Source organism: Petaurus breviceps, unplaced genomic scaffold (genome assembly GCF_028583685.1).
Source record: "Petaurus breviceps papuanus isolate PSGF00001 unplaced genomic scaffold, PetGlider_PUasm1.0 179, whole genome shotgun sequence".
Taxonomy (NCBI): domain Eukaryota; kingdom Metazoa; phylum Chordata; class Mammalia; order Diprotodontia; family Petauridae; genus Petaurus; species Petaurus breviceps.
Genome location: NW_027185779.1, coordinates 12,221,735 through 12,237,841, shown reverse-complemented (window position 1 = coordinate 12,237,841; position 16,107 = coordinate 12,221,735). Strand labels below are relative to the sequence as shown.

Sequence of the window (16,107 nt, the reverse complement as noted above, 5' to 3'; positions counted from 1 at the left end):
TGTTGGTTCAGAGCTCCTGAGACTGTTCTGCAGACAGACAATGAATTAAAGAAGACACTGGAAATGTATCTTGTGGCCTTGCTAAGCTTTGTTTCCCCAGGAACAAAGATTGCTGAGAACTTGGTCAAGATGAAGAAAAGACCTCTCTTTGGGTATTAAATGCTGTGCTTAAGCTTATTGTAACTCTGGGGTAGATGGCCTATTCAGTTGTAATCAAAGGGTGGGGAACTTTTTACTTTTTTGTGCTCTGTGATTGAACAAATGAATGTACTTTACTTATGATGGGAAACTAATCTCCATTTGAGAAAAGGGTCTTTGTGATGGACTAAATGAATGTACAGCCTAGAGGTGGAGAAGTATTTAGAAGAGGGATTTTGTGATTGATTAAATGAATGTAATGTCCAGGGGTGGGGTAGTACTTGATTGAATTACACTTGGTAAATGCTATATTTTGAATTATGCTATATTTTGTTTCTCTGTGTTCTTAATTTGTCACTGAATAAAATGGAGAGCACCTATGCTGGTATTTTTAACCTTGGGAAGTTGCCTTTCCTTGGCATTACAAAGCATCAACAGGATTTTTTAAAAATTAAGCACAAACAAATGTAATTTCTTTAACTAAAACTAGTAACTATTTGAGAAATTGTTAGTGATATTTATTTATATTTAGAACAAAAATATTCTTTTTGGTTATTGATAAGCTGTTAAATTTAGACAAAAGAGTAGAAATACTAATGGCAATATGGTGGAGTCTTCACTACCAGATTGTAGTACACCTAAATTGATGAGAAAAAGAAAATATGTTGAATGATTTTTGCAGTCTGAGTTTACTTCTAATATTGATGAGGGTGTGGAAAAAACATCTTTGCTTAATTTGTAATGAAATTTTGGTTGTATAGAGCATGGAACCAGTCAAACTAAAATAATATCTTAATAGCAAGTATGCATCATACTGCACTAAATTAAAGGTATAATTTTGATCAACTTTTAAAATCTTCAAATAAGGAAAAGCAATGTTTTGAGAAATTTGTTACTGTCAGCAAAATGTATTTACTTGCATCTTATGAAACTTCTTATTTAATTGTAACAACTAAAAAGTTTATGTATACCTATGATATAGAAGATTTCATGTTACCTACTGCTATTAACACGTCAGAAATAGTTCATGAGAAAAAGTATGGGAATGAAATTCATAAAATTCCTTTATCAAATGATACTGTTCCCAAAAGAATTTTTGAAATTAGTAATGGACCAATTCCAGAAGTTTATTACCAGGCTTAAGGGCAACTCAAATTTTGCAATTCAGTTTGGTGAAACAAAAGACATTTCTAACATATCACACTTGTTGCTTTATGTAAGATATGCTTATGAAGGAAGCATACATGTGGAATTAGTCTTTTGTCACCATTTGGGAGGGCATACAAGAGGGAGAGATATATTAAAATAGGAAAAATTTTCCCACATGAAGGTTTAAAGTGGAAAAATTGCATTGGATTCTGTACAGACAGTATTGCAGCAATGATGGGGTAGAATGTTGATTTGTAGCGAAAGGTAAAGCTGGTGACAATGAACATTTCACTTTTTCTCACTGTGCAATACACTGGGGAACACTTAAAATGTCACTAGAGTTAAATGTTGTACTTAGAGAAAATATTAAAATAATTAACTTCATTAAAAGTCATGCATTTAATGGTCTTTTCCTTTCAAACCAAAGCCTATTACTACATGCAGAGGTAAGGTGGCTCTCAAGCAGGAGAAGTTTAAACAGATTATTGAAACTGAAACATTAAGTTGGAATATTTTTTACTGAGCAGAAATCCAGTTTTTTTTTTTTTCATAATGACTTATGGCTTTCAAAACTCTGGTATTTGTTGGTTATTGTCAAAAATTTCAGTGACTTAAGTACATTGCTTCAAGCAAAAAAAAGTGACATTTTTGTTAAAAGATGAAATTGATAGTTTTACTAAAAAATTGACATATGGAAGTATAGGGTGGAAAATGATTCTTTAGGAATGTTGCAACTACAGATGATTTCATAATTGAAAATAACCTTCCCAAAGATTTAATTGTAAGAGTTATATTTGAGTTATAATTGACCATCTGAAGTGCCTTGGGACACAGTTTCAGAAATATTTTCCTTCAAATCTTGATTCTAAACAACTACATTGGGTTCATAAACCATACTCAGCTGAAATTTTTAAAAATGTCAGTAATGTGCCATTAAAAGTTCAAGCCTTATAACTTGAGTTTCCTAAAAAAAAATTGTTAAATGAATTTTGGCTTGGGATTAGGACAGAATTTCCAACAATTTCTGAAATGGTCCTAAATATACTTCTGCCATTTTGTGCTGTGTATTTATATGAAATGACATTCTCAGCATTGACAATTATAAAATCAAAATATCAATCAACTCTAAAAAATGTTGAAGATGTTCTACATCCTGTAGAATCAAATATTCCACCAAAATTTATTTTTCATGTAAAAATAAATAAGCACATTCATCTCATTAGTATGCAAATTTGGTCTTGTTTTTAATATATGGTAAAATTATGTATACCAAGGAATTGTTTTAATATAAATTTCTTTTTGAATTATTATCAGTAAATATTTTATTTGCATACTACTTAATATACTTATATACCAGAGGCTGAATAAAAATTTCTTGGGCAAAACGGGATCTCAATTGGAAAACAGTTTAAGAAGCCCTGAATTAGAGGAATTTTATAGACCATAGTATATTTAGGGGTCAGCAGAACACTGAACAACTTCTTTAATAGTAACCATGAAGATAAGTTGAAGAGAGGCATATAGATTATGTTGGTTCAATGATTTAATGATCAAAGCTAGAGAGTAGTCATTAATAATGGGTCAATGTAAAGTTGGGTCAAGGTGCCTAGTGAACTTACTTAGGGATATGTCCTTAGCCCTGAGCTATTAAACATTTTTATCAGTGACTAAAATAAAGAAAAACAGATGTGGGGACACATGCTTATAGAGAAAGGAAAAAAAAGGTAAGGATGAAGTGGCATAAAAAGAGAGAATCAAAGTTAAGAAGATAAAGTAAGAGAGAGCAGCAGACATGGTTAGTTAGAATACATAAGTTACGATTTTGCAACTTCAAAAGGATTATTGTTTTAGGGTGTTATCACCTGATACCTATTGACCTTCTTTAAAATAATTTTAGCTGATTAACTGTTATTTGTAGTTCTTATTTTAAGCCTTAACTATTAGGTACTCTATTCAGAATGAGCTATCCAGAATAACGTCCTCTGTGAAAGTGACCAGAGGTATAAGAACAAAGGCCTGATGGAGTGAAAACAAGAGCTTGGATCTGCTTCTTAGGTTAGAGATTCCCCTAAGCTTTCTGCAAAGTTAAAACTGAACTGAGGTGATTCACAACCACACTGTACTGTTTCTCATTACTTCCCATTAATGTGTGTTTTCAGATCCATTTTAATAACTGTATTGAATCCTGTTTTGGACAAATAAATGAATGAATGAACAAATAAATAAAGAATGAATGAATAGATAAATACATAAGGTAAAATACCTTTCCAGTATTTTCTATACACTTACATCTGAAATAAGGTGAGGGAAATTATGCGACCATTCTTATTGGGTCCATTACAAATTTATGTTTTACAGCCCAGTGATTCTAGGCAATCCTTCTATAGTTCTCTTGTCAGTGTCCCATTCTCCATATTGGCTGTTCCAAATTTTTTTTATTTCTCCTCAAATCTCCCATGGCTCTTTCCCCCACCTGCTCAGCTAAGATCCTTGCCACATTTGTTGCAGACATTGTTACATCAAAGCCACTCATTCCTTGTAAGTTCCCTATTCTCCCCTCTTTCTCATCTCATATCTGTTAGGTGCCTTCTGCCACCTCCTTTATCCCTGTATCATGTGAAGAAGCCTGACTCTTTACCTCTTTCCCTGCAAAAGCAATTTCATTTCATCTCATCTCTCCCAACAGAATGCTCCCTCTATCATTACTCCTTTATTATGCATCTTCATTCTCTCTCTTTCAATTGACTCTCTATTGCCTACAAACATGCCCATGCCTCTTTTATTCTCAAAAATTCCTCACTTTATTCTTCCATCTCTGCTATCATCTTGTATATTTTCTGCCCTTCATCTACCACAACTTGTTAAGTCATTCCTCAATTGATGGGTATCACCTCAATTTCCATATCCTTCCCCCCTCTAATACTGTCATAACCCTAATAAAAGTCTTCATCACCACCCACTTGGATTATTGAAATAGCCTGCTGGTTTTAGACATTCCTCCTTCAGGTGTCTTTCCATTCCAATTCATCTTCCATTCAGCCACCAAAGTGATTTTCCTAAAGTGCAGAAGGACTAAACTTGAAAAGACCATCTAGGATTCTTTTCTCCTCTTCTTCTCTCACTCCCTTCTTAATCCCCTTCAATACAGCTTCCAAACTCATTATTCCACTGAAACTGATTTTTTCAATCACTAATGATTTGATCACCAAATTCAATGATCTTTTCTCAATCCTCATCCTTCTTGACTTTTCTTTGGCCTTTGACAGTGTTGATAACCATTTCCTTGATACCCTCTTCTCTCTAGGTTTTTTTTTTAGTTTATTTATTTTTAGTTTTCAACATTCATTTCCATAAGTTTTAAATTTTCTCCCCCTCCTTCCCTCTTCCCTCCCCAAGACAGCTTGCAATCTGATATATGGTCTACATATAAATTCCTATTAAACATATTTTCATATTAGTCATGTTTTATAAAAGAAAATAGTCTGCTTTCCTCTGCATTCTGACTTCATAATTCTTTCTCTGCATGTGAATGGAATTTCCATCATGAGTTCTTTGGTATTGTTTTGAGTCCTTGCATTGCTGAGAAGGGCTAAGTCTATCAAAATCAGTCATTGCCCACTGTGATTGTTACTGTGTACAATGGTCTCCTGGTTCTGCTCACTTCACTCAGTGTCAGTTCATATAAGTTTTTCCATGTTTTTCTGAAGTCTGTCTGTTCATCTTTTCTCATAGCACAACAGTATTCCATTAGATTCATATACCACAACTTGTTTAGCCATTACCCAATTGATGGGTATACCCTCAATTTCTAATTCTTGGCCACCACAAAAAGAACTGCTATAAATGTTTTTGTACATGTGGACCCTCTTACCATTTTTATGATCTCTTTGGGATTCAGCCCTAGAAATGGTATTGCTGGATCAAAGGGTAGGCACATTTTTATACCTCTTTGGGCATAGTTCCAAATTAATCTCCAGAATGGTTGGATCAGCTCACAGTTCCACCAACAATGAATTAGTGTTCCATAGTTTGTTTTTTAAATACCATTCTCTTCTAGCTCTCCTACCTCTTAAAGCTCTTTCTCAATTTCCTTTGTTGGATCCTCCATCATGTCATACTCACCAAAAGTACTTCTCAGAATTCTATTATGGTTTCTCTTCTTCCTTCATACTACTTCACTTGGTAACCTCTTCAACCCCTATATATTTAGCATCTCTGTGATGATGATTCTCAAATCTACCTCCTCTGCCAAAATCTATCCACTGACCTTACATATCCCATCTCCTACTGCCTTTCAGACATCTCAATTTGAATATCCAGAAGACTTCTTGAATTCAAAATGTCCAAAACTAAACTTCTTATCTTCTCCCCTAAACACTTTCCACTTCTTAACTTTCATAATATTGTAAAAAAAAAAACCACTATCCTGATTCCTCAAACTCACAACCTCACTGTCATCCTTGCCTCTTCACTATGTATCACTTAATCTATTTCCCAAACCTATTGATTTCACTTTATACACATATCTTTCCTCCCTTTGACACTGTCATAACCCTAATACCAGTCTTCATCACCACCCACTTGGACTATTGCAATAGCTTGCTGATTGGTAGATCTTCCTGCCTCAGGTCTCTTCCCACTCCAATTCATCTTCCATTCGGCCACCAAAGTGATTTTTCAAAAGTACAGGTATCATCATGTCACCCTCCTATTCAATAAACTCAAAAAAATCAATAAAATTGATTCCCAATTACCACCAGGATCAAATACAAAAGTTTCTATTTAGAATTCAAAGTCTTTTGTAATACACACACACACACACACACACACACACACACACACACACACACAAACACAAACCTTGCTCCTCACCATCTTCTGTTGGATCCAAGATACTAAGCTCTTCACTGTTCCATTTACAAGATACTCTAACTCTTGGCCAGGGCATTTTCACTGGCTGACCCCCATGCCTGGAATAATCTCCCACCTTATCTGACCTACCAACTTCCTGTCTTCCTTCAAGTCCAGTTAAAATCCTATCTTCTCTTAGAAGTTTCTCCCAACTCTTTTTAATTTAATTCCTTTCCTTCTTCTCCCTCCCACCCCCATTTATCCTGTATATGCCATGTTTGCCCAGATTTGTTCACTTGACCCTCCCATTAGATTATGAACTCCTTGAATACAGTGATTTTTTTTGCTTCATTTTGTATCTATGGGACTCAGCACATGTCCTGTCACATAGTAGGCACTTATTAAAGTTTTACTGACTGATTTTTTGAAAGATGAGGAGTAGAAATAAGCCTTGTAGTGATACCCCAACCCACATTTGTTTATTTATTCAAAAAATATTAAAGAATTATAGAATTTTAGAGTTGCAGAGAAATTGGAAAACCATCTAGAATATTTTACTTTAATACATGAGGAAACTGAGGACAGAGGAAAATAACTAATTATCTAAGGTTTGTGGGGTATCAATATCCTTCTACAATGGAAAGCACAGAAGTAGTTCACACCTTGTTTCAGCTATTGAAATAACAATTTGTTTTAGTTCAAGTTTCTTTTGAGCTTTTTATCCAGTCTGTTAAGAAACAGAACATGTGAACCCCAAAATTGTGAACCCTAGAACTCATGAACTCCTGCAATAGGAAGGAGAGGAGCTAATGACCACATGTAAGGAGACGCCCAGTCTAGAGACAGCAGAACTGAGAAGAGGACTCTTGTGGTGGGAGAGTCAAGAAGGAGAAAATTTGTGGTATCCCAGCACTCTGTTTGTCTATTCTGTTTGTGTTGATATTTGTTTGTGATACTTTGTACAGAAGTCCTGGGACCTTACTGGAAGCTCTGAAAGAGGATTTTCTGGTTGTATGTTTATAGAAGTCCTGGAGTAGGGTTTTGGAGGTCCTGGGACTTTACTGATGATTTGGGCTGACTTCTTGGACCATGTTTGTGGGTCTGTGTTGATTTCTATATTGATGATTTTTGCTGACCTCTTGGACCTTGTTTGTGGGTCTGTATTGATTTCTGTATTGATGATTTGTGTTAAGTTCTTAGACCTTGTTGGTGGGTCTGAGTTGATTTCATAGGCAGATAGTGAATTGTTGATGGTGCTGGCAATGTCTATGAATATCATTGTGGGTCTGTCAATCTTTGTCTTCCCAGAAACAGGAACTGTGAAGGACTTGAGGTGGATTAGATACTGTGAACTTCAATATGGAATGGGAACTGAGCAAAGAACTGGACAAGGAATTGGAGGGTGCCTAAATTTGAACCCAGCTGACAGTTGGAGCTGGGACCATGGAAAAGGAACCATGGTAGCTGAGACCAGCCTCGAGTTAAACTGAAAGAAGAATTTACTTGATATTGTGTACTGACTGAGAAGATTATTATTTGCTTGTACTTTGTCATTGAATTAAGGATTTTGTGATCAACTAAATGAATATACTTTGTTGAAAACTATGTGACCACTTTAGTGAAAACTTTGTCACCATTTTAGTGATAAGTTGAGTTGTGAAATGGTGAATGCTGTATTTTGATTTTCTGTGATAAGTTGTAACATTGTGAATGCTGTATTTTGATTTTCTATGAATGTTTTGCTCTGATTTGTTATTGAATAGAGAGCTCACTATATTATGTAATCAGAACCTTGAAAGCTGTTCATAGCAACAGTCCTCTGGAAAGCTGTTCACGCATGGCTTTACACCTTCAAAACAAACACACACATATGCATTTATTATGAACATTTGTCCTAATCAAAAAATAGAAATATGTTCTGTTCCCTGAAGGTCACAACAGTATATGATTTAATTTCTGAATTAATGTCCTTTAAGTAGCTATAATTTACATCATTTTACATTTTGACTCCTTTTTTAAATACCTAGAATAAAGGTTAAAAGTCTAATTTGTAAATAAAAATTCAACAAATATTGATTAAATGCTTCCTATGTATCATGATTATACAAAACGAAAATTAACACATTTCTGGAACTCAAAGATCTTTCAATTAAATATTTTTCTAAAGTTAATCCAGTAGGCAAGTGAAGCATCAGTTGCATTTTAGTCCATGCATAACTATCAAGACTGAAGGGAATTATTCATTTCAAGCAAAAAAGCAAGATCTTGCTGTGTCTAACACAAAAATTCTCATTTTCAAGTAATATTGAAGTTAATTACAAGTTAGTACAAGGTTAGGATATCAATACACTGATGACAAAGAAGGTGATTTTTGTATTCTCTTTTGGCTAAATTTTGCCAATAATGTTGAGCAGCTTGGCACAGGTTGGTCCTTTAATCAATAATAGCATCTTTGAATTGTAGAGTTGCAAGAGATCTCAGAGGTGATCTATTATAACCTCTCCACTATAATGGCTAAAAGGAAGGGATCTAGATTCTACATGAAAACATTCACTTAAAAGAGACTTGATATCAAATGAGATGTTCAATTCCAGTCCTGGATAATATTCATTGTTAGCAATTTTCTCCTCTAATTTGCATCATTATGAGCTCTACACAAAAGTCCTAGTTCTTCCATATTGGGCAAATAAAAACAATAACAATAATGATAACTTTTTTTGCTCTTTAAAGTTTATGGATCATCTTATGCATTAGAAACACTGGCAACAAGAAAAATTCTGAGCTTCTGGATTTATGGTGTTGGAGCAAACCAGAACCCATGAAAGGACTTTGAGATCTCCAGAGAAAGGAACTGTTTCCTGAAGATAGTCCTTGGCTCCAAGTTAAGGAGTTCCAAGCTGAACAAAATCCTCAAGAAAAAGAACATAGATGTTGTCACATGAGTCCAAAGTCTCTAGCAAGAGACACCCTGCAGCATCTTTTTGACATTCTTCTCAAATCCTATCACCCTCAACTGTGGACACAATTTTTGCCAATTTTGTCTGACCAGTAGCAAGGAAGCTGGGGCCACACATTTCTTTTGCCTTGAATGCAGAGAAGTCTCCCAGAATTTCTTTGACCTCAAAGTGCACCTGTCAAGGCTGGTTGTCATCTGCACGAAGCTCAGCCCCCCAAATTTGCAGGACCCTGTGGGACAAAGCCCCTGTCAGAAGCACCAGCATCAGACCTCCCTCTGTACACCCTATATTAAAGTTCAGGAGGATGTGGCCCACAGCCTTCTCCCATTGAAGAGTCTGATCTGAACTGCAAGGAGAAACTCCAAGACACCCTACCTCATCTGATAAAGAAATTCAAGGAATTCAAGGAACTTAAGCCTTCAAAGACAAGTTATGTGAAAAAAAACTGATTAGAGGAGAATATGTAAAAATGCACCAATTCCTATGTGAAGAAGAATGCAGATGCCTAGATGTGGTGACATACAATGAATCAGTGACTTTCTGACTGATGGACAACTGAAAAAATATTATCCTGGCTAGTTATCCAGCTTTCAGGACCATCCCACAAAACTGATAAAGCAGCAACAATATTTTCTGTTGCTCTTTGAAGCTGTAGGTTGCTCTTAGGTATTTAAAGATCAAAAAAAGGTTTTCTGTGAAGGCCCCCTCTATCCTGGGATCCTACTCCTGGACTCTGTTCACAAACTGGATGCTGTTATTCATATTAACTTCTAGTTCACCCTTGAAAGCTGGCATGCATTGGGTGAACTCTTCCCCAGGGGGAAAAATCTCCTGGGGAAATTATAGGAACTGAAGGATGTGATAATTGGATGGTTCTGAACCCTTATCATCTATGTCCTCTTTTGTAGACTGGGCAATGTATCTTCTCCATTCTCTCATTCAGGAGACACTTTTAGGGTCCTAGGGTCCTGGGAGTGTTATGATCTCTTGTTAGAAGGAATCCTCACCATGAAAACATGGATCCCTAAAATTTTAAAGTTAAAAAAAACTTGACAAATTTAAAAGCTTTTCACGATCATTTAAAAAAAAAGTTGGCAATCAAAATACACAATAAACCCATGTTGAAAGATTCTATGAGCAACAATGAGAGGTGTCTCAAGGGAGGGAGAGCTGACCAGTCAAAATCATTAATAGTAAGGAGGGGCAACATTTGTTCCTTTGAACTATAAATCCCATGTCAGTCATTATCCAAACACCTATTAGATAATCATGTTGCTAAAATACATAACTAGAATGAAACATCAAAAGATAATCTTTTCTTCTAAACTTAACTTTGGTAAGGTTTTAATTGAAATAATATATTCAGTTTTAAATTCAGTGAAAGGCAGCATAACAGAGTTAGTGTATAGAAAGCTGTCCCCTAAGCCAGGAAGACCTAATTACTAGAGATAATTTCAACTTCTACTTCTGAGACATACAAGTTGTGTGACCTTGGCCAAGTTATTGAATATCTCAGTGCTCTAGGCAATGTTCTAAGATTATAGGTGAAAGAGAAGTTGCTCATCTGCATTAGTGGGGTTTTTGATGGGAGCTCCCTATTACCAATGAAATCACAGATCCAGCCACTATACTGACAAGTATGCACACACAGATGTGTATTGTGTGCATATATATCGATATATCTATATATCTATATCTATATAGTGTATATCTGCATACAAGCATACAGATATACATATTTATATATAATACCAAGCCTACACACACATACATATATACATATATTTGTATCCACACTTAGATATGCATATTATAGAGATTTGTGTATATATATACATACATATTATATATGTGTGTGTATACTTTCATAAACTGTATATACATTTGTTGTTGTTCAGTTAGTCCAATTTTGTATAGCCCCATGGAGTTTGTCTATGGGATTTTCTTGGCAAAGATACTGAAGTAGTTTACCATTTTCTTTTCCAGTGTGTCCCCATTTTACAGATGAGGAATTGAGACAAATAGAAATTACATGATCTAGTCCCAGACACTCACAAGCTATGTGACCCTGGGCAAGTAATTAACTTTCTTCGTCTCAGTTTCCTCATCTGTAAAATGAGTTGGAGAAGGAAATGGCAAATCATTCCAATATCCTTGCTTGAAAATCCTAAATGGAGTCACAAAGAGTCAGACATGACTGAAACCAACTTAGTAATATGGGGAAAAAATGGGAGGAATTTTGTTTCCACAGGATTAAAAGCACTTCTCCTATCTCTGAGTGATAGTCAGAATATAAGTCAAAGGTGACTGGTTCTAATCAGAGCTGCGATCTAGCAGAACCAGGCTCCTGGTGAGGTGAAAGGTTAGAAGCTTGTAAGCATGCTTAATGAGTGTTTGGGGTGTGGGGGGTAGGGGGTATGTAACGTGCCTAGCCAATGAAGAACAAGGTGGAAAATTGGAATTAGGGCAGCGTTTATTTGAGTCCCTGTACTCCATTAAGGGAGTCACCTATTTATTCAGAAACAATAAATGTAATGAAAGCCTTCCTGGCTTTCCAGCTAATATTGTTTATTCCTAGACTAAGGATGTCTCTCACAGCAATAACAAGAGCTTCCTAATTCCAGGGCCAGTATTCTATCAGTGGAACCACCTAGCTACCCCCAAAAGGTTAGGTAACTTGGAGAGAGCACCTGGATTTATTGTATTTATTTATTGTATCTAAAACTGAATATATTATGGTATATATGCATAATATGTGTATATACATATATGCATTTATATTATATATATGAATGATGATCTATATGTGTGTATATGTTTGCATAAGGACACACATACACACACACACACACACACACACCATGGGAAATAGGTTTTATAAGGGAACTGGGTTTTTTTAATCCATATCAAATATTCTTGAACTTCTGCTGACACTAGTTGTTCATTTCTATTGAACCTTTCACAAGGGGGAATTAACTAAAACTAGCACAGAAAACTAAACTGGCATTGACTAATATACTAAAAGAAGCATAGGAAAAATTTAAGATACCAGAAAAAAAATGTCTTGACTTAAATAACATTACCAGAGAAAGTTATTGATGAACTCTTCTAGAGATTGGTAGGTTTTTTTTTTCTTTACAACAAAACAAACAGAAGAAAACACTATTTCCTTTGATTTAAATGCAACTTACCTAAAGTTAAGGAAATCAATCAGATTGCTACTATTATTATTTTTTGAGATCCTCATACAGATCTCTATCTCATGATTAAGGTCAAAGAAGGACATAAGAACCATTGAGACCATTACTTAAATTTAAACTAAATAATCAAAGAACCTAAAATAATCATTTCTAGTTATATTAACTATTTGATGTGACAAGGTTATCACCAGTGCATTAAGAGAGTAACATAATAATACCAGATATTATTGTTCTGAAAGAGTTAATGTACCTTTTAGAAATCATCATTAATAAGCTTTGATGACCTATTTAATTAGAAAAGAAGAATATAAAACAAGAATATTCATGTGTTAATTATTTTGGCTTTGGAATGTAGACCTTTAGCATAAAAGTTAAGTAGAACCTTGCTGAGACATGTAAAAATGAAAGTTAATTGAATTATGATAACTTATTTTGCATTTATAAACATCATCAGTGAAAACTATAAGTCCTTGGGTAGGCTACAGATGTGTGTGTGTGTGTGTATGTAAAGAGTTGAATAAATTTGTGTTTGTCCTTCATTTTTGAAGATGGCATCAGGAGTTTCAGTTGACTGTGATTTGAGTGAGGGAGGGCTGTACAAGGTCATCAACCTCACTTTCTCCTCCAGAGCCATCTGGATCCAATGACCAGATATTCATCAGGATGACTAGAGATGACCCAAGATATAATGGGAGACCTTGGCATTTAGGCCAAGGCGTTTTCACATACTCAGAGTGAAGTAATGCCCATTCAGCAAATAGGCCTCTTTAAGAAGTGAGTCCAGAGATGGCTTGTTTAATTAGAAAAAAAAAGAAAACAAATCAAACTGGGAGGGGATGACCCTCAGGGATGCTGTTCTGAGGAGAAACAGTGACAACTGACAAAGCCAGGATGGTCCAAAATACAGTCGTTAAATGTATCTTGGACAGAGACCTTCTGTGGTGCAATTTATGAGCTTCAGAGTGAACTGGGTTTAAGGTTTTGTGAAAGAAGAACAAAAGAAAGAGAGAGGTATGAAGGAAGGAAGGAAGAGAAAGAAAGAAAAAAAGAAAGAAAGAAGGAAGAAAGAAAGAATGAAAAGAAAGAAAGGGGGGAAGGAAGGAAGAAATCCAACCAGTAAACTCCAAGTTAAGTGGGCAGCTTCTGGTCACCAAAATTTACCTTCCTTTGGAGAGGAGGAGAAGTGGAGTGTGTAAGGACATGCCACTTAAGACAGGGTATTAACATTTACAGAAGGAATTAAAAGTATTTTGGACTTCGTCATGGAACAAGAAAGACTTAAAGAACGCCTCATATACTATATACTAAATAAGATTTTTTGGGACATTTTTTTGTATTCATAATTCAACATAAACTAAGCCAGAATTCTAGGTAGTAAAGAAATGATCAGGTAGGTAATTAATAGATGTTGGCAAATTGAAACCTCTGATATGTGGAGTTTAGACAGAGATAGGGAAATTTTTTTTGCACGAAATATAGAAATTCATTTTTTCCCTGTATACGGTATAATATAACTGCCCATTAGGTCCATCTATTGAGGAATTGCTAATATCACTGAGGAGCTAGTTTAATAAAGTCTAGGGGGGCGGCCAGGTAGCACAGCAAGTAAGAGCACTGGCTCCAGTGTTGAGAAGACCTGGAAATCGAATCCCAGGCTCAGACACTTAGCACCCACCCAGAAACACCTGGCCGTGTAACCTTGAGCAAGTTACTTAACCCCAATTGCTTAGGGGCAGCCAGGTGGCTCAGCGAGTAAGAGTACCGGCTCCAGTGTTTGGATGACCTGGAGATCGAATCCTGGGCTCAGACACTCAGCACCACACCCAGAAATAACTGGCCATGTAACCTTGAGCAAGTTACTTAACCCTGATTGCTTAAAAAAAAAAAAAAGTCTAGGCCTGGATAGTGAGACCAATAAGAAAGGGTGTAAAGGCTTAAGACTAATTTATTATATTTCACCTCTCTTTTATAATTCCCTTTTAATTAATATTTATAAAGGTCAGTAGATGCCCATGTTTTCTTTACATAAGAATATGGTAAATAGCAAAAGGAAGAAGTTTTCTATATATCTATAGCGGGGGTTGGTGTAAGAAATTAAATGGGAAATTTGGGGTAGTTTTGTGAAAGCCACAGATCACAATGAAGGGCAGAAGATGACACAGAGTCTATGACCAAATACTTAACTCAAATTTTTATATAAGGTACTACAAACATGCCATAAATGAAAAAGAATAAAATTCTGACTTCATAGGTATGAAAGGAGGGCCAAAAAATTTTACACGGATTTTCAGATTACAGGGGCACCCCTAACCCCTGCAATGTAGAAAGGATAACTATTCTATGTACTAGGCACTAGTCTCAATGACTGGCTTAAAAAAAATGAAAATAGGACAATCCTTTCCCTCTAGGAGCTTCCGTTCTTCTGGTGGGGGATGGTAAGTACACAGATGATTATATATAAAATATGTGTAAAATAAACTGGTAATATATGCAAGTACTTACAACTGGGAGAATCAAGAAAGAGCTCTTACAGGCGGAAATATTTTAATGTAGTCTTGAAGGACTAAGGAGTCCAAGGAGAAGAGCTGAGGAGAGGTCTAGGTCTAGGTGTAGTATTCAGCCTGTGCAATGACCTAGAGATAGAATTTCCTGTAAAAGGAAGAGCAAGTAACCTATCTTAGCATGAGTCAGGCAAGCAAGCACCAAGCATTGATCTACTATATGTTGGACATTGTAATAAATACAGATTTAGAAAAAGAAAGAAAGAAGAAAAGAAAAAGAAAGAGAGAGAGAGAGAGAGAGAGAGAGAGAGAGAGAGAGAGAGAGAGAGAGAGAAAGAGAGAGAGAGAGAGAGAGAAAGGAATGAAGAAGAAATGAAATAAAATGAAAAATATTTTATTTTACTTTATGCCAGGCATGGTGCTAAATGCTTTACAGATATTATCTTGTTTGATCCTAACAACAACTTTATGATTGTAGGTGGTATTATCCCCATTTTACAGATAAGGAAACAGGCAAACAAAGCTTAAGTGACTTGTCCAGCTATTAAATATCTGAGACTGAAATTGAACTTAGGTGTTTTGACTCCAGGTCCAATGATCTAGCCCCTGAGCCACCTAGTATCCTCCAGAGGGGATACAAAAACAAAAATTCAACAGTTTTTCCTTTAAGGGACTTACATGCTAACAGGAAAAATAACAGCTACATGAACATTGACTATGTTCCATTAGTCTTGAAAGAAAAGTTAGGGCTGGAAGGTAGAAGATGTTAAATGTCAAAGAGTTTGTATTTTATCCTTAAAATCATTAAAACAATGAGGAGAAATCATAAGAAATCACTAAAACCTCTTGTGCAGGGGGAATGACATTGTCTGATTTATGCATTAGAAAAACCACCTTAAGAGCTCTGTGGAAGATGAATTGGAGAGGAGAATGAGTGGATGCAAGGGAACTAAATAGGATTAAAAAAAAGAAACAAGAAGTGATGACGGTCTGTTCTAGGGTATTGATGACTGAAGAGGAGATAGATGTAAGAGATTCCTCATGGATAGAACTGATGAAACAAATGACAGAGTGAAGAGTCAAGGAAAAGTGCAGAGTTGCAAATCTGGGTGACCAGAGAAAGGTTGATTCTCTCAAAGGTAAATGGGAAGTTAGGAAGAAGAGCAGCTTTCAGGATAAGATAATTATTTCCATTTTGGGCAGGATGATTTTGAGCTGTCTATGAGATACTTACCCCCAAAGTGCATTTCAGTTTTCTACTTATGCCCTATGAACCTATGATCCAGGTAGAAGAACCAAGAAAACAGTTTG

The 16,107-nt window shown here is 35.6% G+C and overlaps 1 long non-coding RNA gene across 1 annotated transcript in view; it reads right to left on the bottom strand.

Moving 5' to 3' along the window:
- Window positions 1-6,607: 6,607 nt before the first annotated feature.
- Window positions 6,608-16,107, bottom strand: part of LOC138160066 (uncharacterized) — a 29,892-nt gene continuing 20,392 nt past the window's right edge. The window contains exons 2-3 of the long non-coding RNA XR_011168068.1: window positions 14,798-14,944; window positions 6,608-10,119 (exon numbers count right to left, since the gene is read on the bottom strand). This is a non-coding gene — a long non-coding RNA (uncharacterized lncRNA). The remainder of the gene's footprint in view (window positions 10,120-14,797; window positions 14,945-16,107) is intronic.